Below are 26327 nucleotides of genomic sequence, written 5' to 3'. Positions count from 1 at the left end.
ACTATGGTTGAATCACCAAAATCTAAGTGCAAGGGATAGTGTAGTACTCAATTGAGAGGATCTAGGAGAGTTTGGTGCTTCAATGAGAATTCACAAGTCTTGTAACCCAAATTGAACTATGGTAGTCAACAGGAAGACGGGTGCAAAAACAAGGTTTGGGACCCCAGAATCCACTTCGACAATCAATAGCTTTGGGGCCTTATCACTTGTTTAAACTTGTTTGAAGGCTTTGTGTGCCTAATTTGGGATCCCGGTGGACATTGGATATGCAAGCATTGATGGGGATTCAAGGAAGAGTTCAAGCATAAGCCACCATAGCAAGGACCCCCACCAATTGTCCAACTTATGGACTTTAAATAAAAGTGCTAGGTGGAAGATACCCTACCATGGTAAACTCTTTCCATTTCTCTTGTAGATATAATTAATGAATGAATTGAGTTCCCATTGTTAGGTATTTTTCTTTCTCTTTACATTCTTGTATATATTGTTTTAGTTGCTAGTTTTTCTAATTAAATTGATGCCCTAGGTTGTAGGTTAGTTGTTTTGAATTGCATTTTATTTGAATTGGAAGTTTTGTTTGAGTTTGTTAGTATAGTATTTGAAAATTTTCTCAAAAACTTAAAGATTTTTTTAATTTTGAATTTTGGTTAGTTTGGAGTTGTATATAGTTTAGGAAGAATTTTAAATCCTTTTTTTATGTTTCTAAAAAAAAAAGAGGGACTCCCATGCGTGCGTGTGACTGACATGTACGCGTCGGGGAGGGTGCTGCTGCTGCAGTACAAAAACCAGAGAGTTGTGTACCAGGGGTGCTGAAATTGTGCATTTAGCACAATTTCACCACACGCGTGCGCGTGCTTTACGCGTATGCGTCACCTTCCTTTCTCTCCACTCACGCGTGCGCGTTGATTACTTGCATCATCTACCTCTTTCTCTTATCTAAAAAGACCATAGAAATAGTAAAATCTTATTCAACTAATGCAAATTCATGGACTAAATGATGAATTTTATGGTACATTGCTTTGAAATGAGTTTTTTTTGAATTTCAGGTGAAAATAGCATCAGAAGAAGAAGGAAACAAGAAAGAGAAGCTGGGCGTGCCACTTGGTGCAAACGCCAACAAATTGAGTGGGTGTGGCACACCAATTGATGGGTGTGGCATGATGGCTATCAAGTCCAGAGAGCAAAGTGAAAGAAATACAATGGGCATGCCACTTGAGCTTGAAGTCGTGGCACGCCAAGCTAGCTGCATGAGAAGGGCGTGCCACTTGGAAGCTAGGCGTGGCTCGCCAAGCCAAGATAAGGAGCTGGGCGTGGCACGCCAGTCACATGCCAGGCACATGGTTCATTTTATTAGAGTTTTCCTTTTCTTTTCAATTATAATTTTCTTTCTCTTTTTGTAATTTTTATTTTTTAGTGATATGAGTAGTATAAATACCCCCTAAGAGTACTGAAAAGGGGGTTAGAAAGTTAGAGAGTTGGATTGGTAGTTTTAGCTTTAGTTTTACTTTTACACTTCACTTCATTTTCTTCCATCTCTTATACTTTTCTCTAAGCTATGAGTAGCTAAACTCCCTCTCATTGGGAGATAGAGCTCTATTGCACTTGATGAATTAATGATAAGTGAATTTCTTCTTCTCTTCATCTTCTCTTTGATTGCTAGAAGAGGAATTTCGTTCTTCATGATTAGTGTTCAATCATCTTGGAAAAGAAGATGAATGCAAAATGGGTTTCATGGGAACCTTGGAAAAGGAAACATGAAACCATGCTTGAAATCCCTTCTCACATTTGAGTAGATCTGGGTTTTGGGATTGGATATGGTGACATGAAATCTACCCACTATTTGGATCTATGAGGATGTGTGGTATAATCAGGGACCAAGCATATCTCTCTTCATGAGCAATTAGACCAAGGAATTAGCTGATTATCAAGATTTAAGAGATTGAAGCACCAAGGGATTGAGGTTCAATCAATCATGATTGCCAAGAGGTCAATGAGTTGTATGATTAAAGATGAGATGATCTAGATTTAATCCAAAGAGAGCAAATCTCCTAATTCCAATGAATCTTCCCTATTCTTATCTTCCCTATTCTTTATAGCTTTCTTAATTTCTGCTATTACCCATTCCCCATTTACAATTTAGTCATTTATGTTTCAACACTTTACAATTCTGTTATTTACTTTTCTGTACCTTATTGCTTTCCTTTACTTTTGAGTCATTTCTATTTTTGCTATCTAAGAATTTTGCACTCAACAATTTCTATTGATCAGCTTGACTAAATTCACCCATTAACTAAAGTTGCTCAATCAATCAATCTCTGTGGAATTTGACCTCACTCAAAGTGAGTTATTACTTGATGATAATTTGGTGCGCTTGCCAAAGAATGGATTCATTATATAGTGAGTGAAATCCGATCATTAAGTTTTATGGCACTGTTGCCAAGGATTGATTTTGAATTGACAATGATTAAGTTGATGAGTATTTTTAGATTAAGCATTTTTTTGTTTTATTAGTCTCTTTAATTTCAGTGTTTACTTTATTCATTTTGTTTAATATTTGAATTCTTAACTGTTCATTGTATATATATCCACTCTAACAAGAAGCACACTAACAGTTTGATGCTTTGCATCAATCAAATTTGACTTACCCACCCTTCTTCCAAAAAGGGTGATAACTCTTGTTTTAGATTGTGTTTGTGTTGTGTATGACAGGAAGAAGAGGAGCTGTAACCTCCTACGACTCTGAACTAGAAAGAACATTCTTGAGATTGAAAAGAGAAGCAGTGGCAAGAGGCAAAAGGATAGTTAGTGAAGAAGAAGAAGAAGAAAAGAATCCAACCCAAAACATGGAAGGTGAAGTGCACAATCATCATGAAGAAGCAGTTGGCAACCATGCTCCCCCACAAGAGAGGAGAGTGTTAGGCTCTTACATCAATCCCAATCCTGGGAATTGTGGGAGCAGCATCTTGAGACCCAACATACATGCCAACAATTTTGAGCTCAAACCACAGCTAATCACTCTTCTTCAAAACAACTGTTCTTTTGGAGGAAATGCTCAAGAAGATCCAAACCAACATCTAACCATAGTTTTGAGAATTTGTGACACTGTGAAGGCTAATGGTGTTCACCCGGACACCTATAAGCTGCTTTTATTCCCCTTTTCTCTTAGGGATAAAGCATGAAAGTGGTTAGAATCATTTGCAAAGGAGAGTTTGACAACTTGGGAAGAGGTGGTGAATAAGTTCTTGGCAAGATTTCAACCTCCCCAAAGAGTTAACAGGTTGGGGGATGAGGTGCAAACCTTTAGACAACAAGATGGGGAAACTCTCTATGAAGCATTGGAGAGATACAAAGAATTGACAAGAAAATGTCCTTCGGACATGTTCAATGAATATGTACAACTGCACATTTTCTATGAAGGCTTGACACAAGAACCAAAGAAGGCTTTAGATCACTCTTCAGGAGGCTCTCTTAACAAGAAAAAGACAATCGAAGAAGCCATAGACATCATAGAAACTGTGGCCAACAATGAGTACTTCTATGCCTCTGATAGAAACCTAAGAAGAGGAGTAATGAAGCTCAACTCTATGGATGCTCTGCTGGCTCAAAACAAGATGATCACAGCTCAACTAGCAGCTCTAACCAAGCAAATGGAAAAGAATCAAGTCTCAGCTATCCATGCTCAAGCACCTATGCTAGAAGAAGACAACCCAAAAGTTGAATGTGAATGGGAGTAAACCAATTATGTGAATAATTCATCCAGACAATCATATGATTCTAATGCTAAAACCTACAATTCAGGTTCAAAAACCACCCAAATTTTGGGCGGAGAAATCAACAAAACCATACCCAAGCCCACAAACCTTACCTCTCTAACCAGTATAACAACCACAACCCCAACCATCAATCAAGCAACAATAGACCTTACCACAATTCACATAATGCACCCTACCACTCAAACCAACAACCATACAATAACCATCCTCAAAATGCACTGAAAGAGCGGAAGATTGATGGTTTAGAAGTTATGGTAAATACTCGTTGCAAGTATAGTTACTAAACCAAGCGATCAACCTTTCTTACAAACATTTTGGTTGTCACAAGTAACAAACCCCTTTTTAAATTGTTAACCGAAGTATTCAAACCTCGGGTCGTCTTCTCAAGGAACTGCAGGGAAGTATGTTCTTATTATTGGCTATGAAGATTATAAATCGGGGTTGAGAGTAAGGAATAAATATGACAAATAATTTAAATGGCAATTAAAATAAATAAATACTGTAAAGCAAACTTTTGGCAAGGTATGAGAAATTGGAAGTCCAAAATTAGTTATCCTTATCAACAACAATGAAAGTTAAATCTTAATTCCACTTAGTCAACCTTTGCTAAAGCAAAGGAAAGTTAAGGGACTAATTATTTTGACCTTCGAATCCTATTATTTCCTAAGAAAAGATTAGGATTATTGAAGTTCAGTTCAATTAGCAAAGATAACAGTTATCAATTATATTGAGCTAAGATAACTCCTGAGTTACTGATTTCTTAACCAGGACCAAAAGGGAAAAGAGTAAAATTGCTGGAATAAAACTATCCTCAGATGGGAATAATTGCAACTAATAAATAAACTAAAGCAATCATAAACTGAAATACCTCAAATAACATTAATTCAAAATAGTAATCTGTAACATGGAAGAATTCATAAATTAAATTATAAAAGTAAATAATCCTCTGAAATAATGGCATGAATAAAAGTAAAAGGGAAGCTTAAAGTAAAAGAAGCATTAAACCTGGGATTGAGAGTCACTCTTAAAACTAAGAGAAGTCCTAAATCCTAATCCTAAGAGAGAGAGGAGAGAACCTCTCTCAAAACTAAATCTAAATCATGAAAACTAAACTAAAGTGGCGAGCTCTCTCTGAATGGATGCATTCCCTCACTTCATAACCTCTGGTCTATGCCTTCTGGACTTGGATTTGGGCCAAAAAGGGCTTCAGAATTTGCTATGAGCGTTTTCTGCAATTTCTGGTGTGTGGCCTCTGTCACGCGTCCGCGTGGGTCACGCGGTCGCGTCATTCGGAGCTTTTTTTGTCACGCGGTCGCGTCAGTCATGCGACCGCGTCATATTCATTCTGCTTAAGGCGCACGGTCGTATCAGTCATGCGGCCGCGTCGCTGCTTCTTTGCGCTTGGCATGCGTCCACGTCGCCCATGCGATCGCGTGGATGCCAGTTTCTTCAGAAGCTCCATTTTGTGCTTTCCTTCCATTTTTGTCTGTTTCCTTTCCATCCTTTAAGTCATTCCTACCTTAGAAGATCTGAAAACTACTCAACACACTGATCACGGCATCGAATGGAATTAAAGGTGATTAAAATAATTAATTTAAAAGCATAGGAAACATGTTTTTCACATACATCACATAATAAGGAAGGGAAAGTAAAACCATGCAATTAACATGAATAAGTGGGTGAAGGATTGAATAAATCACTCAAATTAAGCACAAAATATATCATAAAATATGGGTTTATCATGCACCATCCCCGACTTCACAACCAAGTGATAACAGTGGCAATTTTGCAAGATTGGAAGCCATCATGACACAGTTGGTAAGAGATATTGCCACTATTATAGAGAGACAATTGCAAGCTGGAAAAAAGATAGATTCAATCCAAGAGGAGGCTGATGACAAGTCATATTATACTAGATTTTCAAGCATTTTTCACTTGTTTCATTAGGTTTTATACACTTTCTTGCATTGTAAGTAAGTGGTTTGGAGTGGAATTGCATGGTTTTGTTGAATTAATCAACCACCCTTTAATTGATACTAAATCATGAGGTTTAAGCTAAATTTAATTGGTTTTTGAATGATTTATAAACCTTGTGAATTTGGTGATACTTTGATTGGTTGTTTTGATTACTTGTAGGTGAAGAATAGAAGAAAACAAGAAAACGTAGCCTAAGAAGCGTGGCACAAGGAAGGGAAAAATGTGGCAAAAGAAACAAGGAAGTGGTGCACGAAATTGTGATCATCAACAATGGCGCCAAAGACTTGGAGCTCTCAAACGTGAATCACACTTTGTCGCACTGGGTCGTCCAAGTAATAAACCTTACGTGAGTAAAGGTCGATCCCACGGAGATTGTCGGCTTGAAGCAAGCTATGGTCATCTTGTAAATCTCAGTCAGGCAGATTCAAATGGTGATGGAGGATTGATAATTAAAAGATGAATAAAACATAAAATAAAGATAGAGATACTTATGTAATTCATTCGTGGATTTTAGATAAGCGTATGAAGATGCTTTGTTCCCCTTGAACCTCTGCTTTCCTATTGCCTTCTTCCAATCATTCAAACTTCTTTCCATGGCAAGCTTTATGTTGGGCATCACCGTTGTCAATGGCTACATCCCGTCCTCTCAGTGAAAATGGTCCTGATGCTCTGTCACAACATCGGCTAATCAGCTGTCGGTTCTCGATCATGTCGGAATAGGATCCATTGATCCTTTTGCGTCTGTCACACGCCCCACAATCACGAGTTTGAAGCTCGTCACAGTCATCCCTTCCCAGATCCTACTCGGAATACTACAGACAAGGTTTAGACTTTCTGGATCTCAGGAATGGCTGCCATTAATTCTAGCCTATACCACGAAGGTTCTAATCTTAGATTAGAAACCCAAGAGATACACACTCAATCGAAGGTAGAACGGAGGTGGTTGTCAGGTACACGTTCATAGGTGAGAATGATGATGAGTGTCACGGATCATCACATTCATCAAGTTGAAGAACAAGTGATATCTTAGAGAATAAGTAGGCGTGAATTGAATAGAAAAACAGTAGTAATTGCATTAATTCATGAGGAACAGCAGAGCTCCACACCTTAATCTATGGTGTGTAGAAACTCCACCGTTGAAAATACATAAGAACAAGGTCTAGGCATGGCCATGAGGCCAGCCTCCAAACATGCATAAGACTCTCAAAGATCAAAAGTATATCAAGTGTGTGAAATACAATAGCAAAAGGTCCTATTTATAGAGAACTAGTAGCCTAGGGTTACAGAAATAGGTAATTAATGCAGAAATCTTCTTCCGGGCCCACTTGGTGTGTGCTTGGGCTGAGCATTGAAGCTTTCATGTGTAGAGACTTTTCTTGGAGTTAAACGCCAGCTTTTGTGCCAGTTTGGGCGTTTAACTCCAGCTTTTGTGCCAGTTTTGGAGTTAAACGCCAGAATTCTTGAGCTGACATGGAACGCCTGTTTGGGCCATCAAATCTTGGGCAAAGTATGGACTATTATATATTTCTGGAAAGCCCAGGATGTCTACTTTCCAACGCAATTGCGAGCGCGCCAATTGGGCTTCTGTAACTCCAGAAAATCCACTTTGAGTATAGGGAGGTCAGAATCCAACAGCATCTGCAGTCCTTTTTCAGCCTCTGAATCAGATTTTTGCTCAGGTCCCTCAATTTCAGCCAGAAAATACCTGAAATCACAGAAAAACACACAAACTCATAGTAAAGTCCAGAATAGTGATTTTTAAATAAAAACTAATAAAAATATAATAAAAACTAATTAAAATATATTAAAAACATACTAAAAACAATGCCAAAAAGCGTATAAATTATCCGCTCATCACAACACCAAACTTAAATTGTTGCTTGTCCCCAAGTAACTAAAAATCAAATAGGATAAAAAGAAGAAAATGTATAATGAATTCCAAAAACATCTATGAATATCAGTATTAATTAGATGAGCGGGGCTTTTAGCTTCTTGCTTCTAAACAGTTTTGGCATCTCACTTTATCCTTTGAAGTTCAGAATGATTGGCATCTATAGGAACTCAGAATCCAGATAGTGTTACTGACTCTCCTAGTTAAGTATGTTGATTTTTGAACACAGCTAATTTATGAGTCTTGGCCGTGGCCCTAAGTACTTTGTTTTCCAGTATTACCACCAGATACATAAATGCCACAGACACATAACTGGGTGAACCTTTTCAGATTGTGACTCAGCTTTGCTAGAGTCCCCAATTAGAGGTGTCCAGGGTTCTTAAGCACACTCTTCTTTTTGCTTTGGACCTCGACTTTAACCTCTCAGTCTCAAGTTTTCACTTGACACCTTCACGCCACAAGCACATGGTTAGGGACAGCTTAGTTTAGCCGCTTAGGCCAGGATTTTATTCCTGTGGGCCCTCCTATCCACTGATGCTCAAAGCCTTGGATCCTCTTTATCACCCTTGCCTTTTGGTTTAAAGGGGTATTGGCTTTTTCTGCTTGCTTTTCTTTTTCTTTTTCTCTTTTTTTTCGTAAGCTTTTCACTGCTTTTTCTTGCTTCAAGAATCAATTTTATGATTTTTCAGATCATCAGATAACATTTCTCCTTTTCCTTTCATTCTTTCAAGAGCCAACAATTTTAACATTCATAAACAATTAAATTAAAAAATATGCACTGTTCAAGCATTCATTCAAAAAAATAATAGTATTGCCACCACATCAAGATAATTAAACTGTTTTAAAATTTGAAATTCATGCACTTCTTTTTCTTTTTCAATTAAAAACATTTTTCATTTAAGAAAGGTGATGGATTCATTTTCATAGCTTTAAGGCATAGACACTAATGATCATGTAATAAAGACACAAACATAGATAAACATAAAGCATAATTTTCGAGAAACAAGAAAATAAAGAACAAGGAAGTTAAAGAACGGGTCCACCTTAGTGATGGCGGCTTGTTCTTCCTCTTGAAGATCTTATGGAGTGCTTGAGTTCCTCAATGTCTCTTCCTTGCCTTTTTTGCTCCTCTCTCATGGTTCTTTGATCTTCTCTGATTTCATGGAGGAGGATGGAATGCTCTTGGTGCTCCATCCTTAGTTGTCCCATGTTGGAACTTAATTCTCCTAGGGAGGTATTGATTTGCTCCCAATAGTTTTGTAGAGGAAGATGCATCCCTTGAGGTATCTCAGGGATTTCATGATGATGAATTTCCTCATGCTCTTGATGAGGTTCTCTTGTTTGCTCCATCCTTTTCTTAGTGATGGGCTTGTCCTCATCAATGAGAATGTCTCCCTCTATGTCAATTCCAACCGAATTGCAAAGGTGAAAAATGAGATGAGGAAAGGCTAACCTTGCCAAAGGAGAGGACTTGTCTGCCACTTTGTAGAGTTCTTGGGATATAACCTCATGAACTTCCACTTCCTCTCCAATCATGATGCTATGGATCATGATAGCCCGGTCTATAGTAGCTTCAGACCAGTTGCTAGTGGGAATGATTGAGCGTTGGATGAACTCCAACCATCCCCTAGCCACAGGCTTGAGGTCATGCCTTCTTAGTTGAACCGACTTCCCTCTTGAATCTCTCTTCCATTGAGCGCCCTCTTCACATATGTCCATGAGGACTTGGTCCAACCTTTGATCAAAGTTGACCCTTCTAGTGTAGGGGTGTGCATCTCCTTGCATCATAGGCAAGTTGAATGCCAACCTTACATTTTCTGGACTAAAATCTAAGTAATTCCCCCAAACCATTGTAAGCCAATTCTTAGGGTCCGGGTTCACACTTTGATCATGGTTCTTGGTGATCCATGCATTGGCATAGAACTCATGAACCATTAAGATTCCGACTTGTTGAATGGGGTTGGTGAGAACTTCCCAACCTCTTCTTCAGATCTCATGTCGGATCTCCGAATACTCATTCTTTTTGAGTTTGAAAGGGACCTCGGGGATCACTTTCTTCTTGGCCACAACTTCATAGAAGTGGTCTTGATGCACCTTTGAGAGGAATCTCTCCATCTTCCATGACTCGGAGGTGGAAGCTTTTGCCTTCCCTTTCCTCTTTCTAGAAGTTTCTCCGGCTTTTGGTGCCATAAATGGTTATGGAAAAACAAAAAGCTTTATCTTTTACCACACTAAACTTAGAAGGTTGCTCGTCCTCGAGCAAAAGAAGAAAGAAGAGAGTAGTAGAAGAAGAAATAGAGGAGATAGAGTGGGCTATGTGTTTCGGCCAAGGGGGAGAAGTGGTGTTTAGGTTGTGTGAAAATGAAGGAGTGAAGATGGGTTTATATAGGGGTGAAAAGGGTGTGTATAGTTCGGCTATAGAGGGTGGGTTTGGGAGGGAAAGTGGTTTGAATTTGAATGGTGAGGTAGGTGGGGTTTTATGATGGATGGATGTGAGTGGTAAAGAGAATGGTGGGATTTGATAGGTGAGGGGTTTTTGGGGAAGAGGTATTGAGGTGATTGGTGAATGGGTGAAGAAGAGAGAGAGTGGTGGGGTAGGTGGGGATTCTGTAGGGTCCACAGATCCTGAGGTGTCAAGGATATCTCATCCCTGCACCAAGTGGCGTGCAAAATGCCCCTTGCTGCCAATCCTGGCGTTAAACGCCAGGCTGCTGCCCATTTCTGGTGTTTAACGCCCAGAATGGTGCCAGACTGGGCGTTAAATGCCCATTCTGCTACCTTTACTGGCGTTTAAACGCCAGTAAGTTTCTCCTCCAGGGTGTTCTATTTTCATTCTGTTTTTCACTTTGTTTTTGCTTTTTCAATTGTTTTTGTGACTTCACATGATCATCAACCTACAAAAAACATAAAATAACAATAGAAAATAGAAATTTAATATAGATAAGTAAAAATTGGGTTGCCTCCCAACAAGCGCTTCTTTAATGTCAATAGCTTGACAGTGGGCTCTCATGGAGCCTCACAAATGTTCAGAGCATTGTTAGAACCTCCCAACACCAAACTTAGAGTTTGGTTGTGGCCTCCCAACACCAAACTTAAAGTTTGACTGTGGGGGCTCTGTTTGACTCTGTATTGAGAGAAGCTCTTCATGCTTCCTCTCCATGGTTACAGAGGGATATCCTTGAGCTTTAAACACAAGGGAGTCTTCATTCACTTGAATGATCAATTCTCCTCTGTCAACATCAATCACAGCTTTTGCTGTGGCTAGGAAGGGTCTGCCAAGGATGATGGATTCATCCATACACTTCCCAGTTTCTAGGATTATGAAATCAGCAGGGATGTAATGGTCTTCAACCTTTACCAAGACATCCTTTACAAGTCCATAAGCCTGTTTCTTTGAATTGTCTGCCATCTCTAGTGAGATTCTTGCAGCTTGTATCTCAATGATCCCTAGCTTCTCCATTACAGAGAGAGGCATAAGGTTTATGCTTGACCCTAGGTCACACAGAGCCTTCTCAAAGGTCATGGTGCCTATGGTACAAAGGATTGAGAATTTTCTAGGGTCTTGTCTCTTCAGAGGTAATCTCTGCCTAGTCAAGTCATCCAGTTCTTTAATGAGCAATGGAGGTTCATCCTCCCAAGTCTCATTACCAAACAACCTGGCATTTAGCTTCATGATTACTCCAAGGTACTTAGCAACTTTCTCTTCAGTAACATCTTCATCCTCTTCAGAGGAAGAATACTCATCAGAGCTCATGAATGGCAAGAGTAAATTCAATGGAATCTCTATGGTCTCAGTGTGAGCCTCAGATTCCCATGGTTCCTCATCAGGGAACTCCATGGAGGCCAGTGGATGTCCATTGAGGTCTTCCTCAGTGGGAACCACTGCCTCTTCCTCCTCTCCATGTTCGGCCATGTGAGATGTGGTTATGGCCTTGTACTCTCTTTTGGGATTCTCTTCTGTATTGCTTGGGAGAGTGCTAGGAGGGAGTTCAGTAATTTTCTTACTCAGCTGACCCAATTGTGCCTCCAAGTTTTTAATGGAGGACCTTGTTTCAGTAATGAAACTTTGAGTGGTTTTGATTAAATCAGAGACTATAGTTGCTAAGTCAGGGGAGTCCTGCTTAGGATGCTCTGTCTGTTGCTGAGAAGATGATGGAAAAGGCTTGCTATTGCTAAACCTGTTTCTTCCACCATTATTGTTGTTAAAACCTTGTTGAGGTCTCTGTTGATCCTTCCATGAGAGATTTAGATGATTTCTCCATGAAGGATTATAGGTGTTTCCATAGGGTTTTCCCATGTAATTCACCTCTTCCATTGCTGGGTTCTCAGGATCATAAGTTTCTTCTTCAGAGGAAGCTTCCTTAGTACTGCCTGTTGCTGCTTGCATTTCAGACAGACTCTGAGAAATCATATTGACTTGTTGGGTCAATATTTTATTCTGAGCCAATATGGCATTCAGAGTATCAATCTCAAGAACTCTTTTCTTCTGAGCTGTCCCATTATTCACAGGATTCCTTTTAGAAGTATACATGAATTGGTTATTTGCAACCATTTCAATGAGTTCCTGAGCTTCTGCAGGCGTCTTCTTCAGATGAAGAGATCCTCCAACAGAGCTATCCAATGACATCTTGGATAGTTCAGACAGACCATCATAGAAGATTCTTTTGATGCTCCATTCTGAAAGCATGTCAGAAGGGCACCTTCTAATCAATTTCTTGTATCTCTCCCAAGCTTCATAGAGGGACTCACCATCCTTCTGTCTAAAGGTTTGGACTTCCACTCTAAGCTTACTCAATTTTTGAGGTGGAAAGAACTTTGCCAAGAAGGCATTGACTAGCTTTTCCCAAGAGTTCAGGCTCTCCTTAGGTTGTGAATCCAACCATGTTCTAGCTCTGTCTCTTACAGCAAAAGAAAAGAGCATAAGTCTGTAGACTTCAGGGTCAACCCCATTGGTCTTGACAGTGTCACAGATTTGCAAGAACTAAGCTAAGAACTGATGAGGATCTTCCAATGGAAGTCCATAAAACTTGCAATTCTGTTGCATTAGAGAAACTAATTGAGGCTTAAGCTCAAAGTTGTTTGCTCCAATGGCAGGGATAGAGATGCTTCTCCCATAGAAATCAAGAGTAGGTGCAGTAAAGTCACCAAGCACCTTCCGTGTATTGTTGGCATTGTTGTTTTCGGCTGCCATAGTTTCTTCTTCCTTGAAAAGCTCTGTTAGGCCCTCTAAAGAGAGATATTCTTTAGCTTCTCTTAGCTTTCTCTTCAAGGTCCTTTCAGGTTCAGGATCAGCTTCAACAAGAATGCTTTTATCTTTGCTCCTGCTCATATGAAAGAGAAGTGAACAAAAAAGTATAGAATCCTCTATGTCACAGTATAGAGATTCCTTGAGGTGTCAGAGGAAAAGAAGAATAGAAGGAGGGGATAGAGATGAGAGAATTCGAACTTATCAAGAGGGATAGAGTTCGAATTGCACCTTGAGGAGGAGTGTTAGTCCCTTAAATAGAAGGATGTGAGAAGAGGGGAAAAATTTTCGAAATTAATTAAAAGATTTTAAAAAGAAATTTGAAAATTTGATTGAGATTTTCGAAAACTAAGATTGGGAAAGAAATAAAGTGATATTTGAAAAAGATTTTGAAATTAGAAAAAGATATGATTGAAAAATTAATTTTGAAAAAGATGTGATTGAAAAGATATGTTTGAAAAGATTTGATTGAAAATCAATTTAGAAAAAAAAATTTAAAATTAAAGTTGATTACTTGACTATCAAGAAATTAAAAGATATGATTTTAAAATTTAAAGTTTGATCCTTTCTTAATAAGCAAGTAACAACTTGAAAGTTTTGAAGTAAATCTTTAATTGAAGCAAGGATTTTTGAAAATGGTAAAAATAAATATAAAATGGAAAGAAATTGATTTTTTGTAAAGAGGGAGAAACAAATTCTATTTTCTCTATTCTACTATTTATTACGGCGACGAAGAATCAAATTATCACTATATTTATTCCTTTTTCTACTTCTTCTCCAAGTGCAGGATAACCCCAAGGAATTTTGCTTACATCTCGAATGAATTCGAGGACATATTCAAAGAAATTCTGACCAAAAGTGGGAATGGTTTGCGGATTTCTAACAACTAAAATGGCTGAAACCAATAAGATAGCAATTACGACCCAAGAAGTTATAAGTACTTGGGCATGCACTTGGAACCCCCCTAATTGCCAATAGAGATGTTGACCTACTTCCACGGAAGATATCTCATATAGTCTTTTTAATGTGTTGATGGAACATAATAGAATATTCATATTGCCCTCAAAATAAATAGAACTTGAAAGAAATTATTTTTATTCAACCATCTATTTTTTCAATTGTCTGTTAAATCCTTTATTTTGAATATCGACTAATCACTTAATATTTCTGGGTTTTTTGTTTTTTGCGATGACAGGTATAGGAACTACTAAGGGTACTAAAGAAACAAGAACAACAACTACTAATTCATCAGCTAATATATTTCCGAAAAGTCGAAAGCTAAGCGATAGGGGTTTTGTGAAATCTTCTAAGATGTTAATTGGTAGAAGGATTGGAGTTGGTTGGATGTATTTACCAAAATAAGCTAATCCTTTTTCGAAAGACCCGCATAGAAATATGCTACTGATGTAAGTAAAGCTAATGCAACAGTAGTATTTATATCATTTGTGGGTGCAGCTAACTCCCCATCGGAACATGCACACATAATGCCTAAAAAAATTAAATTCTTATTTGACACAATTTGAACAGATCTGAAGGATAAAACAATTAAAAAAATGTATTATATCTATATTAATTTTAATTATAAAATCTATAAGAAAATACGTCGAAGTTATATTATTTAAAAATTCTCCTAGTTTACCCCTTTTTCAATCAAAACACATTTCTTGTCTAAAAATGGTTGACTAGATTTTCAGCAATCCAGAAATTTTCTAATCAGAATCAACAACTACGATGCTACTACTGAAGCTCGGGATTGGGGTCAACAATCACACCAGGCTATGGCTCATGCTCAGGCTGTAGGACTGGAGGTGGTACTGGCTGTGGCTCTGGAATGTCATGCTGGACCCCAGGAGGCTGCTGGACCTCAGTGGTGGTCTGCGTCTCTGGTGGTGCCTCCTACTGTGTCGGCTCCTCACTATGCTCCTCCTCCTGATCCTGCTCGTCAGAGGCGGGAGACTCTGGAAGTGGAGGGAGCTCAATGCCCTGCGATGCGAACACCTGGTCTATGCGGTCAAGACGTCGCATGACACGACGCTCGAAGCGCACCATAAAGCGAAGAAGGTGCTACACTAACAGATAAGTCGGCTCAGGTGCTGGTGGTGGCGGTGGTAAGGATGCTTCTCCGATGGTGGTTAGACGGATTAGAGAAGATGAAGCTGGAGTTATTTTTACTAGAAATATCTTAGTTTAATATTTTTGCTATTTTTGGGCCTCAGGCCCTGTTCCTCATAAAAAACACATTATTATAGGAAAATAATAATTTTACTCTCATTTTTAATAATGTCACTCTAAATATTAGGGGTGATCGCGGTGCGGTTTGGTTCGGTTATTTACAAAAAAGTCATCCGATCCAATCGTTTATTAAAACTGCGGCTTGGTTTGGTTCGATTTTTATCAAAATCATCCGAGCCAAACCAAACCAATTGAAATCGGTTTAGTTTGGTTCGGTTTGTTCAATTTTTTTAATTATTAATTCAAACAAAAACCTGGTATACTATTTCATAGTCACTCAGAATAATCAACCTGACTCAGAAATCCCTACCAAATTTGCAGAAATCACTAACAAAATAGCAGAAGCACAACAAATTAAAATCATTAACAATTTTGCAAAAAAAGCATAAGTTGGTGGAACAATAATCAACCTTACTCAGAAAAAATAAAGAAGCAAAAAAATGTAAGAGACAAATCAGAAATAGAACCCAACTGAATCAGAAATACAACCAAATTGAATCAGAAAGAACAAATAAAATTAGAACAAAACAAATCAGAATAGAACAAATTCAACAAAATCAGAATCAACATAATCAAAAGTGCTAATTGATTCTAGCTCTTCCATTTCTTCCACCTTTTCTCTCCTTCTTGCTAGGTGATTCCAAGCTCTGAAAAAGCAAATCCATTCAAAACAGTGAAATTATAACAGAATCATAAAAATCTTCAAAACTCAAAATGATAACAAAACAAAAAAAATAGAATTTAAAAAATCAAAATCATAACAAATTTACAAACAGAACATCAAGAATTAGAATAATAGAAACAAAAATTCAAAACATAATTGAAAAAATAAAACCCTAATAAATAGAACAAAAAATATAGAGAAAAAAAAACCGAACAAAAATAAAATTGAAATCAATGAATCATATTAATACCTGAGGCTGAGGCTCCATTGGAACACCATCGCGGCACAACGCTGACAACGATGATGACGCCGACTCTGAGAACCACGCCACTGCTGCCTACTGAGAATGACGGGATTGAGGAGCAAGAATGAAGCGGGTGCACCACGGCAATGGCAGAGAGAACGACACACAGAGACTGAGAACGACGAAGTTGAGAGAAGCAGTGAGCCAGTGAGCCGCGGAGAGAAAGAATGAGAACAAAGCGGAGAGAGAGACTGAGAAAGACGTGGAGAGAGACTGAGAACGACGATTGCTAGGCTATGACAAGAGAGGAGAGTGGCAACGCCAATGTGTGTGTGTGTGGTGTGAATGAGTGGGAAAGAGGGAGAGAATGAGTATTAGGGTTAGGTTAAGTTTGTGGCAGGTTATTTACATTTATCGGTTCGGTTCGGTTTAATTCAAGTTTTTGGTATCAAAACCGAACCAAACCAAATAAAAACTGCAAAATTTCATTGATTTTCGGTTTTTTTAGTTTTTAGTTTATTTGGTTATTGGTTTTTTTAGTTCGGTTGTTCGATTTTATTTGAATTGGATCAGTTTTAAACACCTACTAAATATAATTTTTTTTACACGGTATATTTTTATAAAGTTAAAAAAGGTAAATACTATCAAAATAGAAAGAATATTCAGTTTCTACATTACTGAGACTCTTAAATCTTAATAATTCCAAAATAATTGCCTTATTATATAAGATCTTGGGTTAATTGAATAATTCGTTTTAATTAATTTGGTTTTCGTTTCAATGACCGCCTTCATGTCATTCTCAACTGAAAAATCTTCTGCAACCACCCGACTTGAATAACATGAAATTAGACTTAACCCGTCGTTTATTAAATCGCAGCTACTGCTTTTCGTCACCTAAAAAGCATGCTTTTAAATGAAACACACATCAAAGTCCAGCTGTTACGCTATTAAAGTCCCAAACGATTTTGCCACGTGAATTTACCTGGAATGGTACGTGTAATTAGAGTTTTAGATTTTGATAACGATGTGAATATGATGCACATATTATAACAAGAACACTTTAAATTCAACTAATGGAATTTGAGTAAGAATCAGAAAAAGTGTCGAGGCAGAAAATAATGGTTGAGTGCGTGCATTGCGTTGCGTTAATCACGTTCCATTTAAAGATCATATATCAAGTGTATTATTGTAATAAGGAAATTAAATTTGACGAAAAATATTAAGAAGTGAATAATTTTTATAAATATTTGTTAATATTTTAAACTAACATCTTATTTTATACCATTAGAATTTAAAATTTAAAATTTAATTTTTAATATTTAGAGTTAACTAAATACTAATTAAAAATAAATTCTTTTAATTACGTAATATTACTTAAATTTCATAAAAGATACTCTTTCCGGTTCGGGATCTAGCTAGAATCAACATTCTTGTCTGATGGTTGTGCACAATTTCACATCATGGACTGGTTCAAGTCATTCCATTATAGCAGAGCTTCCTCATCATGGATTTCCCCCATTTACTAAGTATACACTAAATATAGTAACAATACTAAGTATACACTAAAATTTATTATTAAATTAGTTATTAATATAAAATATATATTAAAAATAAAATATATTAAAATTGTGTTAAACTACACATGTATTTATACATAATGATTAACTATCTAAAATACTTTTGAATTATTCCAAAGCTGACTGCCATGACCTCTACTTTTATTATCGACAAAAATAACCTTTAATAATTTAAAAACATGCACAACATACCCATCCGCCAAGAGACGTACCTAATTAACGAAAATGTCTGATGTAACAAATGAAGAAATATACATTCTCTCTATGCTATCTCTCTCTCTCTCTTTCAAGCCCACCCCATCACATCTTGCCACCATCACATGGTTAATTGCCCCTTTTTCATATATACTTGTCGTAACACCACATGAAGCCTCTCACCTCCATCTGAAACTCAACCTACAACTTTCACCGATCTTGTCATCATTATATCTCTGCTATCACTCCTTACTCATCGTCACCCCTTTGAAAAATCTCCCAACTCTCACATTCCATCACTACTAATAATAACAACAACAATGCCAATTACAACCACTACAAAAAAGGGGTTAAAATGGCATTGATATTAAGGCGGTTTTAAAGAACCACCATAATATCAAGTCATTATGACAATTGTTGCTGCTGCTGTAATTGGCTTTATATATTTTGGCGGTTCTGGTGATTATGGCAGTTTGAACCGCCGTTTTCACACGCATATAAAATGAAAAAAATTGTAATCCTGGCTCATTCAACGCCGTTCTTCGTTCTAGCTAGGGCTTCTCCTCTCTGGTTACAATCTGGTTACACCAACAAACAACGTAAAGGTAGGAAACAACGTTCATCATCTCCTCTCTGAATAATGCTCTGGTTACGATCTCCTCTCTAAACAAACAACGTTCATCATCTCCTCCGTGTAAAGAAGCTCTCCAACAACGCCGTTCTTCCTTCTAGGGTTTCTCCTCTCTCCGCCGGTTACGATCTCTCCAGGTACCTCTCCCTCTCAAGTTAAATTGAAATGCTGTTTTATTTTGTTTTTTCTTTTGTGCTGTGGAGACGAAGATTCCAGCGAGAGGCAAGGTTCTGGTGGCTACTGACCTCAACATTTCGATTCCAGAAGGCACCGATTTCTTTGTTTTTGTTTGGGTTAGGGTTTCAAAATTGCTTTTGGTGCTGATTTTTGGGGGTTTTTGTTTCTCTGCAGCTCTGTTAGGGATTTTTGGGTCTTCCTTGAAGCATTGGATTGACGTTGGTGCGGGGGTGATTGACGACGATCTCAGGTCTTCTTTCTTAACTTTACTCCCTCCTCTCTCTCTCTCTCTCTCTGAACTCAGATCTTCTATTGCTTACTTCTATTAAGGTGTTTCTCTGATCTCCGAGCTCAGATCTTAGATCTCAGAAAAAACTGCTCCAATCTCAATTTCTCTATTTGCCTCTTTGGTTCTTTTTTGGTTCTTTTAAGCAAAGCTATAAATGAGTAATCTCTGTAGTTGTTTAGCTCTGCTGCCCTTGCTCTGTTCAATGTTTTTTGCATTAACTGAACCCTTGTACTTAGACACATTAGCAATTTTTCTTTTGTTCCCATGTGTGCGAACTGTCCTTCAAATCCCTGCTGATTGCTGTTTAGAAGAGTTAATTAATTCTGCTTTTTAAAAGGATTAGGGAATCAAATGGTGTCGGATTTCATTTGTAGCCATAGGAATCTAAGTTCTCTTCATTCTCCAAACCATAATCTTGAATAGATTTTGAAGATAGAAAGGTTAAAATTATATCAAATCAAATAAAAATACAAGAATTGAAGATATCTCCATTGATCAGTAGATGTCCTTTCACCCCTTTGATATGCTTTATAGACATGATGTCAGTATCATGCAAATCCATCATAGTAGATGCCTTAATCTGTATTTGTTGTATACAATATAGTTAGTTTTTATGCAACTTAAAACATTCATATCTAATCATTAGTTGTTGCATAGACAAAATTAATTAGCTTTTAAATTCACTATCTTAAAGATAAAATAAAATAAAAAACTTATGCGACAATGAAATTACTTTATTGAAGGTGCATACTAGCAGATAAATGCAGGCCATCTTTCAGTAACCAAATTTTTATAGGCTCTTTGTCCATACATTAACATGTTGGGAGTAGTATAACTTTGAAGAATCTTTCTTTCTTTTTTTATCTCTGAAAATTGGTAAAATTGATTTTTTTTTCATGCTAGAATGTTTGACTTTGATGAACTTGCAATAGATGCTTTTTCTTATGATATAAATACATGAATTTATATGATTCTATTGAATTACTTCGCCATGACTCATGGTCAGTCTCAGCGGTCAATAATGCAAATTTGGCAAATGTGTTCTTAAGATCATGACTAATAAATGTGTAAATGTGTTATTCTAGTAGATATATTTATCAAGGGAAATGAAAGACGAAAAAAAAGGAATTCTCAGTACTAAAGAAATTTGATTAATAACTAAAAGTGTTGGTAAAAAGCAATAAATTCTGCTGGTTGTCGAGTTTTTTTAATGTATTATTTCTCAGTTGCTATTGCTGTGTTGTGTTGTGTTGTGTGGCTTTAGTTTCAGGAATTCAATGCTGTAAGTAGAAAGCTTTCAAATCTATTTGAGTGAAAAGGATAGTGATATCAAAATCATTGAGTCAAATTTGGTAATGTTGAGAGGGAGACACCTTGTTAACACCTTGTTAGTACATGGTCTAGAGCAACAAAACAATAAAGTAATTATTTATGATTATATTTCTATCATAGTAAATTGTCCATTTACTATGCAATTCACATTATTATATTTCTGATCAATTACTTCCTCTCATTCTCTTATGATTTTAACATCACATGTCTCTGCTATAAATTCTTCAGTATCTTGTTTGCCATGCCTTGTCTCCTTTCTAGATAGATTTTTTCCAACTCATTCAAATAATACAAATAACTTGGCTTCTCAGAAAAAAACAAACTAGTGTTATAAAAATTAATTTAATTTCATATATTGCAAAGATAGGGTATTGTAATAATTTGTATTTGTACCTTAAATTATACTTGCTGGTTCCAATCACCAATTTCTTTAAGATTTTAAAAAATAAGCTATATTTAAATATATTAATTGATGAAAGGATTAAACTTGTCAAACAGATTAATAGAATGAAATAGTTGTTTAAGATTGCACAAGTCAATGAACTTTGAAGAAGCAGATTCCTCTTGCCTTTCTCTTCTGTCAAGTAACTGTCAGTATACTCCTCATTCACAAGAGTCCTTAGAATTTTTCCAACCACCATTAAACATTAAGAAAAAACAGAGAAACATCAAGAAGACAAAGTCATAGCTAGTTACTTTCTTTTTTTAATTAAGAATTGAAACAATCGTTTTGTTCGTTAGTTGAATTTAGCATTCTTTATCAATCAAAAACTCAGTTAAACAATTAAAGTTTGTAGAAAATTTTGCACCATAAACCAATAAAACTCTTGAATTTAGCATATTACACGTTACATACATACATACATACCCTTTTATATGCTTAAGATTCGTTGCTTTCAACCGACCCATAAATTATATATATTAGGAACAAAAACAAGCATTACTTTACACCTTAACTAAATAGGAATCACATGATTTTTGCTTTATTTACAAATGCAACACGAAATCCTGTTGTTCTTGCTGTATTGTAATTGAAGAAACAAGGATAATGCACCTTTTTTTTATTCCCTTGTGTTAAGTTGCATTTGCATATGGCATTATATGTATCAATATCATCAATATCTTTGTCCCTTGTGTGGTTCATGCCTTCTTTGTGACTCATCTCATGAACTTTGGGTTTGGTAAAACTTACCTCACTATAAAAAATTATGGTAAAAACGGCGGTTTTTTTTGGTATTTACGGCGGTTTGAACCGCCATTATTACCAAGAATGGCGGTTTCGTAAAGTGACGTAATTCTGGGCGCCATTCTGGTTATTACGGCGGTTTTCAGAAAACCGCCATAATTCCCTGGGTTAAAACGGCGGTTTTTGAATAGGTTAAAACGGCGGTTCAAACCGCCGTTATTTCCAGGGTTAAAATGGCGGTATTTGGATAGGTTAAAACAGCGGTTTGAACCGCCATTATTACCTTGACAGAGTGGCATTTTGATTGGTTAAAACGGTGGTTCAAACCGCCGTTATTTCCAGGGTTAAAATGGCAGTTTTTGGATAGGTTAAAACAGCAGTTTGAACCGCCATTATTACCTTGACAGAGTGCCATTTTGATTGGTTAAAACGGCGGTTCAAACCGCCGTTATTTCCATGGTTAAAATGGCGATTTTTGGATAGGTTAAAACGGCGGTTTGAACCGCCATTATTACCCTGACAGAGTGGCGTTTTAGTTGGTTAAAACGGCATTTTTGAACCGCCATTTTACCGTGACAGTAACGTTTTGGTTGGTTAAAATGGCATTTTTAAACCGCCGTTTTACACTGACAGTGACATTTTTTATCGTTTAAAAAAATAATTTTTACCATCATTTTTATCGCATTAAATAAATAATTTTTTATTATTAAAAATCAAAAGTAATAACTCCTAAACAAAACCTTGTCTTACTAAACTTACCAAAATACAAGCATTGCAATATACACTAATCAGTCAAATCTTCCATCCAGTTCCCTAAACTATGTTAATATCTAATAATGTATTTAAACCATCTAATAAGTGCTGTTTTAACTACTTAGAATATGAATATACAAGACAAGTAGCTTAGCTAAGTGATGATGAATAAGATTTGGAGGCCAAAAGTTTTTTCCTTTTGTAATTAACTTTAAAACAAGCCTGCCTTAGTTTTTTGGTCTCTTGTGTGAGTTTCATCCCGAGAACTTGCTCCAACATCTTTGTTTCTTGCTCCAACACTCCATTTTCATTATCCAAACTCATCTCTTACAAAGATTTGTAGGTACCTCTCCTCTATCAAGCTGGCTGTTATAAATTGAAATTATAATAAAGAAAAGATGTCATTAAAAACAATATATAACTAGTCAAATAATATAAAGAGAAAAAATAAAATTAGATTGGTAGACCTATCGCATTTTCTTTTTACCTACAATACATTTGTTCATTATCTTCTATCAAGAAGAAAATATTTTCCACTATTAGCCCTGCAATTACCCCCCTTTAGTTTGTATTTCTTTCGAGAATTAAAAATTGAAAAGTTAAAATGAGAGGAAACCAAAGCATACAAGATGCATCGAAAGGTATGCACACAAAGTAATTTATCAAATTCATCCATTTAAGAAAGGACATGCATTATTTTAAAACACCAGTATAAATCTCATTGCAGCAAAGTGAAGTCATACTTGACATAGCAATTATGGCTTTTCCATTGGGTCTAGAAGAAGCACGTGTTGGAGGAGAGAGCAAATTGCTGAAGATTTTGGCCCTTTCATGCATACATTGTCCAACAGCACACTAAAAGGTTAATGACCAAGGTAATTAGCTAAAGAGATGTTTCTGGGAAACAAATATATTAATGCATACCAAAAACAAGGTATATATATATATATAAGAATCTCTTGAGAATATACCAAAAACAAATATATTAATGCATACTAAAATGATATATTAATGCATACTAAAACAAATATATATATATATACCAAGAACAAATATATTAATGCATACTAAAACGATAGACCATGATTAAGAATCTCTTGAGAAAGTTTGAGCCGTCACGCACTACTAGGTGTGATTGGCCTAAGAAATAAGCACTACCGCTCTCCCTGGCATCAATTAGGTCCAAAAGTTCCTTCCTCACACATGGCTGCATTATTTTAGGACTATTAACAGGCAGCATGAACCGAACCTTCTTTCGCTTCTTCTTGCTTGTACCCTCCGTGTCAGGAACTGGAATGATCTGAGATTCATTGTTCACCGCTGGACCCTGATATGCATCCAGAAGAACTAGAGCATTGTTATGTCCATGCGTTGTTGAAGAATTCCCTACAACAATCATTCTTTCATTTGTGGCGGTGGCGGCATCCACGGATTCAATATCTCTCTCCTCAATGGAAATGAATTCCCCTATGGAACGAATGATGTGCTCCTCAAAGTCGCCAGTATCCCTGATGTGATCGCAGTATCCATATCTGACGATGTAGCGGTAAATCTTGTAATCTTTTGGGCCAATCCGGCCTATGAGATACCTTTTGCCTTCGGAGACATAAGGCACCGGCATAGACTTGAAGGATAGCATGATCAGGACTTGATGGAACGCGGGAAAATTAGTAATGAAGTGTGAGAAGAAAGCTGGGATTCCTGCTACAATGTCGGTGTAGATAAAGCCAATCCCAGGCACCCTGGCGATCGCGAGACCCGGACTCACATCTACGAGCCATTCTGTTGTTTTGCATATCAAACTCATACTTCTTGACAGTTCCATAGTGCCACGAGAGCATGATTGTCATTGCCATTGTCAAAAGAATAAGCAGATACCAGGCTCCTTTGTGAATCTGTAGCAGACAAGCAGAGAGATACACCGCCTCAACAAAACTAAAGCATAGCAGAAAGCACGCGGATACGCTCAAGTTCTTCTCCCAACACAATGAGATGATAAGTGACATTAGACTAGTTGTTACAAGCATTCCACAAATTATAGCCAAACCTGCTGCATAGCCAATCTTCATCATGTCTCTGAAACTAATTGTGACGGTGAGACTGAGAATCATCAGTAGATAGTTGACATCAGGAATGTAAATCCTCAAGAGTTTGGTGTGATAATTTGAAGTTGATTATGGTCTTAGAATACTATTTATATAGAGCAGCATGCATCTGCAGACAAGACAAGTAGTGCTTCAAAAATATCCTCAACAAACCGTACCTAAGATTTCCAAGATCTTCTCCTCTGAAATAATCATTAAAAAAGAAGATAAAAGAAAGGAACCCAATTAATTAAGACATCATCGGCAAAATCAAATCTATTAACAAACATTAGAGACAGAATGACAGATTTTTTAACCAATTTCTCATCCAAACTTTACTTAATTTATAGACCCAATTAAGGCCACAACAAACTTCAAAGGCAGATTCCAAAGCTAAGAATAATAAAATAAGATAGAAAAAAAGAAACCTGCTTTAGTGAAGTTGTAACCTCGATGAAGAGAGGGGTATGTATGACCAAGTCACCCTGTTATGCAACCAACTCTGCCGCATCAGAAGATTTTATATTATAATGAAAATCATATACAAATCATGATTAATTTTTTATACATTATAATGAAAGCTTAATATACAAAAATGTTGTCATAATCGGAAGAGTAAGAGCAGGAAGCAGTGGAAGAGTAAAGACTTAAGAGGGATCTTGAAGAATTGTAAAGTCATCCTCCTGCACCTTCAAATTATAGTGCAGCTTGAAAATTTCAACTATAAGAATATTAATTTTTTTTTCCTATTATTGTTTGAAAATTTATAGACTCGAATTATGCAAAATAGTGTTAATTGGGGAATAATATCAATTAATGTAAATTCAAAACATACACAATAGTTTTAGTTGGGGAATAATATCAAACAGATGAAATGCAGAGAAAGAAGAGAGCTTACAAGGATGTTGAGTTTCCCTTGGAATTTAGAACACACAGAGTCCATCAGCTTCTCCCTCTGATGAAGAACAAAGACATTGCAAACAGAGTCAGTAACCTCAAAACCAGAATCATTTCATTAGATGAGAGACTTAGTGAGCTCAGCTTCGTTCCTTTCACAAGCGTGCACTCTTGCTCCAAACCCAATCAGTTCCTCCACAATGCCGTGACTTGTTTTGAAGAGAAAGTAAAGTGTTGTGTTGTACTAATTTCGGACAAATGATGCAGATTATGAGATCATTTAGTTTAATAGAACAGATTAGGTCTCAAACTAAATAAAATCAGAAGCAAGAAAATAACAACGGAACAGAAAATTAAAATACACAAAAGAACCAGCATTCTTTGTTTCTTTCTACTAGAGCATGAACTAGATCTAAAAGGATGAACAGGAAGGAAAAAATCAAAGAAGAAGATTAAGTAGATTACCTATTAGAAGTGACAGAGATGGTGAAACCAAATTGTAGAAGCTTGCTGAAGGCAGCAAGAGGTGAGGAGGTGAGCCAGATTGAAAATCAGATCATAGAAGGCAGCGACAACGGTGTTGCTTGCGATGGTGCAGAGCTGAATGATGGCGATGAGATGAGCGGCGATCTTCATATCGAAGTCAAATCGTTGAAGCTCACTGAAGGCGACAACGGTGTTTCTTGCAATGGCGAGGAGATGAACGATCGTGATGAGACGAACGCTAACAAATCTTCAGATCAAAGCCAAATCATAGAAGTTCACTGAAGGCAGCAACAACGGCGTTGCTTGCAGCAGCGAGGAGATGAGCTGCAACAAAGGGATGAGCGATAGCGAGGAGTTGAATGACAAATCAGAAAGATGAACAATGGCAAGAAATTAGGGTTCGTCATTGACACTCATCCTCATTTTCTCATATGCAACAATACTAATCACACTCTCATATGCAACATCGCTCGAGTTAAAAATGGAAAAAAATTCTATGGCAGTTTGAAACGCCACAATCAACAAAGCTGCCACAAAGACCATTAGCATTATGGCATGAGTGGGCGCTGCCGTAATTAACAAACATAATGGCAGTTTTTTTGACCCGCCATAAAATTACTGCCATTTTTATCAATATTTTTTGTAGTGCCTTAATTAATTTTATTTGGAGATAAATTAGATGACGTATATAGTT

At 36.9% G+C, this 26327-nt stretch overlaps 1 non-coding gene and 1 pseudogene across 1 annotated transcript; one reads left to right on the top strand and one right to left on the bottom strand.

Annotated features, from left to right (window-relative positions):
• Positions 1–12322: 12322 nt before the first annotated feature.
• LOC148576681 (small nucleolar RNA R71) lies at positions 12323–12430 on the top strand. Its single transcript, XR_015904500.1, has one exon. It is a non-coding gene; the product is annotated as a small nucleolar RNA R71 (small nucleolar RNA).
• A 10793-nt stretch (positions 12431–23223) lies between these two features.
• Positions 23224–24304, bottom strand: LOC110265996 (potassium transporter 25 pseudogene; annotated as a pseudogene).
• Between the last annotated feature and the right edge of the window lie 2023 nt (positions 24305–26327).

The sequence above is a fragment of the Arachis ipaensis genome, chromosome B1 (assembly GCF_059453495.1).
Source record: "Arachis ipaensis isolate K30076 ecotype BB chromosome B1, ASM5945349v1, whole genome shotgun sequence".
Classification (NCBI taxonomy): domain Eukaryota; kingdom Viridiplantae; phylum Streptophyta; class Magnoliopsida; order Fabales; family Fabaceae; genus Arachis; species Arachis ipaensis.
Note: the sequence above shows the minus strand (reverse complement) of the source record. Positions and strands in the feature narration are given on the sequence as shown.